General features: G+C 35.1%; 1 long non-coding RNA gene across 3 annotated transcripts; it reads left to right on the plus strand.

The window, feature by feature from the left end:
- Positions 1-2,274: 2,274 nt before the first annotated feature.
- LOC145582148 (uncharacterized) lies at positions 2,275-4,263 on the plus strand. Of its 3 annotated transcripts, none has more exons than XR_014099792.1 (4): positions 2,275-2,455; positions 2,561-2,613; positions 3,511-3,604; positions 4,211-4,263. It is a non-coding gene; the product is annotated as an uncharacterized LOC145582148 (long non-coding RNA). The 3 variants fall into 3 exon arrangements; XR_014099791.1 differs by having other exon boundaries at positions 4,235-4,263; XR_014099790.1 differs by having other exon boundaries at positions 4,095-4,257.
- Positions 4,264-6,098: the final 1,835 nt, after the last annotated feature.

Consider the following 6,098-nt stretch of genomic DNA (forward strand, 5'->3'; position numbering starts at 1 on the left):
TTAGCTGACACCTGTCACAAGCGTCACGTGACATGCCACCTCACCCCTGTGAGAGGCAAATGATTTAGGTATTTTTACCCCGCCACATGGCCCATTGAGAGTGAGACACGTGTCACCTGAGAAGGTCCCTAAATGGACCTCTCAGGGGCCGACACGTGTCAAGCAGATATGCCCTCAGGAATTGGCGGCCTTCTAGGCCCAATTCCCAAGGTAGCCGCAAAGCGGCGCAGCCCTAAATCCTAGGTCATCAAACCTTAGCACAGGGCATACATTTCTAGGATCCTATAAATACCTCATTTATTGGGGGACCTTACAATCATTACATCATTACATCATTTTACTATTCTCGAAGACAGAGAAAACACCTGATCTCAGAATCCGAGAAGATATTTACTTTCCGCACGTTTTTTACTCTGAACCCGTACTAACTTAACCTTCGGAGGTGGACCTCCGAACATCCAGAGTTCGGTTGTTTTGCAGGTACAGGCGGCTTGGATCCCGTCTGTGAGTTGTAACTCTCCCAAGGGACACAAAAAACCCCAAAACAACAACACCTTTAGTGATGTTTGCAAAAAGGCTTTTCGTTACGAAACTCAACTAAAAGAAGAGAAGCCTAAAACCTCTTCTTTCAAAACTCCTATGAAATTTACTCCTACTTACTCAAAGGGGAGTACATTTCAAAATAAAATAGGTGGTTCCTTTAAAAATAAGTCTTCCTCTGCTAGTTCTAAGTCTGAATGTGTTGACTGCCTCACAATGTGCAATATTTGACAAAGAAGGAAAATTCTATAATTTTGTTACATAAGAGGAAAATGAAGAGTTTGTTCATAAGTATGATGAGGATATACCATCGGAGAGTGAAATGAATATGATGGTGGCTCGAAAGATTTTGTTTAGTGAACCTGAAATCGATGAAAGGCAACGAAACAACTTGTTCCATACTAGATGCAAGATAGGTGAGAAGACTTGTAATGTGATTGTTGATGGAGTTTCACAAATCGATGTTATCTCTTCCGAAATCGTAAGTAAGTTGAAACTTACTACTAGAGATCATGATGAGCCTTACCAAGTTGAATTGGTTGAATGATGGCACGGGAATTAGAGTGAAGAAGCAAGCTTTGTTGACCTATTCCATCGGCGGCTTTGAAGACGAGAGGTGGTGCGATATACTACCAATAGATGCGTGTCATTTGTTGCTTGGATGTCCGTGGCAATTTGATCATAATTCGAAGCATAAAGGTAGATCTAATGTGTATATTATATTGTAACTACTAGAGATGGTAGAAAAGTTAGATTATTGCTTTTACCTCCTAAAGTTGCTCATGTAACTTGTAATGAATTTGAGAAAATGGTGAAACTTTTTTTAGAACATGTAACAATGGAGTCGCTAGTCTAGTTTGCTTCTTTCTCTCTCTAAGATTGTAAATAATTTGGTAAAGTGAAGTTGCCAAGTCACCATTGACATGAATGCAAGTGAGCAATTAATCGTTACAAAATTTACTACACCGTTTTATTTTTCCCTCTCGTTTTCCCAATTTTTCCCTTTCCCCGCCAATTACATCTTAAACACATTTTCCATGTATCACAATTATGCATTTATACATTTATGTGTGACTGTGTGTGTTTTTTTTTGCTACTCTTTTAAGTAAAGCGTAACAAATTTATTAGGGAAAAAAAAAACACACATAAATCATCCCCAAAATCCAATTAGCCCCTTCACCAAAATTTAAAAATTTAAATACACTTGTTAATCTATAACCATTATAAAACATGCAAAATAATTTACTGTAGCTGGTGAATAGTACTTTGTGGTGCTATTACAGCCTTGCCCCTAAAATTAATGCATTGCCAATTTTACCCCTTTACTTGCCCCTTACTCTCTCACCGACTTCTGCACCTTCTTCCTCACAAACTTCCTTCTCTTTCCTCCTTCTCATCTCAAAAAAAAAGCTCAGAATTCTTAGCTTGAAAAGAAACCTAGAGAGAGAAAATATGTCCCCCTTCAACAATGGTGGTGATGAGCTCAAAATCACCGATCATCCTTGAAAAACTATGGCATGGGATTCGCTTCTTCTCAGTGTTTCAATTTCATCAGTTTTGGTGACGCGGTTTCTAAGGTTCATTTATCTTTCTTGTTCTAATTGGTTCGATACTTTGATGTTCATCTCCTCGATTAGATTTTACCTTTTATATGAAGGTTGTTTTATTTATTTCTGGGCTATTCATGTAGTTTTTTTATTCAATTTGATTTCAAATGGTTTCCTAAAGCAAAGGTGTTTGGAGGAATGTTTCAGAAGAAACCAAGCAAGGAAGAAGCTCTGCCGCAGCTTCGATCCCACGGATTGATGTTCGGAGCATGGGTTGTTGCTATTCGGGTCACTCCTTATGTTCTTCAGTATTTTTCCAGAAAGAGGAGATTACTTTGGATCTTTGATTCAACCCCACCAAAATTAAGGTATTAGTCTTATAAGTTTTCAAGATATTGACTTTATTTGATCATTAATTTCACTATTTTACATTATATGGGTGTTTTAGATGTTAAAAATTTAATTTTTGCAAGGAGGAAGATGAACCCAGGTTTGGTGGATTCGAGTTTGAGGTGAAGATACTCAGGTATGTTTGTTCTGTTTTTTTTTATTTTTTATTTTTTATTTTTAATTTTTATATTATTTTGAAACATGTTTTGATATTATATTATAGAGGACTAACAGTTTGATGTATCTGAAAGTTTAAGGTTTCGGTCATATTCAGGTTAGCAGTGCGAGGCATGAGATTTTTTTCGAAACAATCCAAACCCTCACCGATTTTAGTTTCATATTGACTTGAGCTTATGTTTCAGGCGAAGATGGATGTTTCATGGATGCTGAGTAAATACCTAGCTTATTTAATTAGCAATCAATTTTCAGGGTTTATGATGCCTTCTGGTTATACTTCTGATTTACCAGTCTTTCATGTCATGGATGTGTATGTGCAGAAAATTCAAGGTGAAGGACTTATTAACCATTTATGCCAGGCAAGATTCTAGACATTCAATTTTTGCTACAAATTTGCTTCTTAGGATTAATATAATGATAATCTGTTGTAAGATAATATGATTCATTTCTGAAAGTAATTTGGTGAAATCTAAAGTAAAAAAATATGTTTTATTACATTGTAATTTATCGAGTCAAATAATATAGGCATAGTGGATCGTTGAGTCTATTCAATTGCTAAAGATTTGCTTGGTGTATTTTAATGGGGTTTTGTTATTTTTTACTTGTGTTTTTTCTAATAGTGTGATTTCTTGGGATCTGATATTGTGATTGCAATTTTTAGTTGAATATTTGTTAAGCTTTGATTTTTGTTGTAATCTACTTTGAAGTTGATTTAATAGTGCTACCATTTTTTATATGAGGTTTGAACTGTAAGGTGAAAGATTGATTTGTTAGGGGATACTTAATTTCGAATTTTTTGATTGGAGTTGATTTTTAAAAATTTTAACAGTGATTAATATTGAATTTTATGAACTAGGTATTAATCAAAATGGGGGTTATAGGTGACATTCCGGTAGCAGCTATTGAGGATGCAGAGCGCTGCTAAGTACTTATGTGATGTCTTTGCAAAGGTATGAATTTCAATGGCCTGTTTGATCTGGTTTGACAATATGATCATGTTTTGATAAATTGTGTGGTTCGTTTTGTTATGTTGGGATCTCTTCTTTCTTGGTTTCTATCTATTGGGTTTGGGATTTCATTCGGATTAATTTTTCAATGTATGGAGCTGTGGAAGTTATAGTATAAACTGTAGCTTTTGTAGAACTTGTTTAGCCTGGTAAAAGGAAACTTGGATGTTTTCAACTGGAGCCCCCCTCAGCAATGATAGTTAAGATGTAAACTTCCATTTAGGAATTCATTTTTTTTTAACAATTATACAGGTAAGTTGCTCTGTTCTTAGGGAAATAGGGTGTTGGAATTTGCTTTTTCATAACTTATTCTATTTATAAAATTTCATTTATTCATTGTGTAGTCGATGGTCTTTGTTTGAGTTGGATAAAATATTAATGTGCAGTCAAACCTTGTGAGAGACTGAAAGGTTAATTATGATTATTTCTGTAGGGGGTATATTCATGCTTATAAATCTGGATATATGGTTGATATTATGAACCTTGGACTTGCTAATTTCATACATGTAAGTATTATATGTAACTAATGTAAGTATTATTACATCTCAGCTGATGAGTTATCATATTTGACAGAATGAAAGAGCATAGTTAGCTGCCAGAATATGTCTAGGGACTCTTGGGTGCTTGGAGGTGATTGTGTGTTACTCTATATTCTGTTCTTATCACTTCGGTCCGTAGCACCAGAATTGTTTTGAGTACTTCTTGAGCAGTAGGAACTTTGGTACTGGGGCCATGGATTGGTGATTCCAGTGGCAGTGACATGCATCTGCTATCCCTATGTCAGATTGCTAGGTAAAGTAGCATTCCCAACTCCGAAGCCCCCAATGCTCAGGCCAGGTCTTTCTGTTTGTTTTCCCGGATAATCTTTCCTGGTTTGTTGTTTCAGGGCTGCTGTAGCAAATGCAGAGGTTTGTTTCTGTGGATTATACATGACAAAAAATATGTTTAAAAGAATTCTTAATGGTTAAAGCCTCAGCAAACCAGCAGTAGTTAAGAATTGGGTGGTAAGTGATCCCATCCATCTCTAATTTTGTTCTAATATTCAACTACTTGAAGTAAGTAATTGGTGTAGTAGCTTATTTTGTCAAATCATGGCTAATCTCGAAATAATGAACTATATTGCGGCTGTTAAGATTTTGCAACAAGTATTACCTGAACCATGAGGACTTTAGTATATGCTGACTAAATAAACCGTGTGCTCATCCAACTACTTTGATTGAAATAGAGCATGTTTTCATTATTTAAGAAGAATTATAGATTTGTTGGCCTTATGCTGTCTTCCTGGGAATCTTTTGTATAAAAACCATTATATTTTGGGTTTCGTCTTTCATACTTAACCTACAATTGTTTATGATATTCTCACTTGATTTGGCTTTTGGTTTCATTGCAGGGAATAATTGACAATGATACTTCTGAGAGTGTCACTATAATACAGGTAGATATCCTTATATTTCCAGTCTTGGTTTATCTTTAAATGGATTATAATGTATCTTTAGAGAACTAGCTAAACATTTCCTAAACTGGAAATGCGGAATATGTCCCATTGTCCCAAAAGGGTGCATTATAATTTGGCGTTTTGCTATTTTGGTTGTTGATCAAGAATATGTTTGTAGGCCAAGGAATATCACCTATTGTAATTTTGGAACATGTTTTGATATTATATTATAGAGGACTAACAGTTTGATGTATCTGAAAGTTTGAAGTTTCGGTCATATTCAAGTTAGCAGTGCGAGGCATGAGATTCTTTTCGAAACAATCCAAACCCTCGCCGATTTTGCCTTCTGAATATACTTCTGATTTACCAGTCTTTCATGTCATGGATGTGTATGTGCAGAAAAATCAAGGTGAAGGACTTATTGACCATTTATGCCAGGCAATTAAGATTCTAAACATTCAATTTTTGCTACAAATTTGCTTCTTAGGACTAATATAATGATAATCTGACCTTTTGCAATTTCTTAGTGTTGTAAGATAATATGATTCATTTCTGGAAGTAATTTGGTGAAATCTGGAGTAAAAAAAATATGTTTGATTACATTGTTTATCGATTTTGACTCCCGTGTTGTCAAAAGATTGATATGTTGTTGCCTGTGTTATTTGTTTCTATTTTTTTTTTCCCTTAGGGACTTGCGGCTGCATAAGTTGGTATTCCAGGATGATTTTTTGCCTGATGGTACAGAACTGGGATACTATGTTCGTGGAGAGGTCAGTTGATGTGGATGGAGCTTATAATATTTTAATATATAGATATTCTCCATTAGTCCCTTTGCTTCAGTGTAATGGGTCATTTATGATTTACTCTTAGTTTTCACCATGAAATATTCTATATCTGTGTTAGTAAAATTTATGCAAAGATGGTTATCTAGAAGTATTTATAGCGACCACACTAACAAGATTATTTATATGTTGCATATCAATAGATTCAATGCATGTTTTT

The sequence above is a fragment of the Chenopodium album genome, chromosome 15 (genome assembly GCF_948465745.1).
Source record: "Chenopodium album chromosome 15, dcCheAlbu1.1, whole genome shotgun sequence".
In the NCBI taxonomy this organism is placed as follows: Eukaryota; Viridiplantae; Streptophyta; class Magnoliopsida; order Caryophyllales; family Amaranthaceae; genus Chenopodium; species Chenopodium album.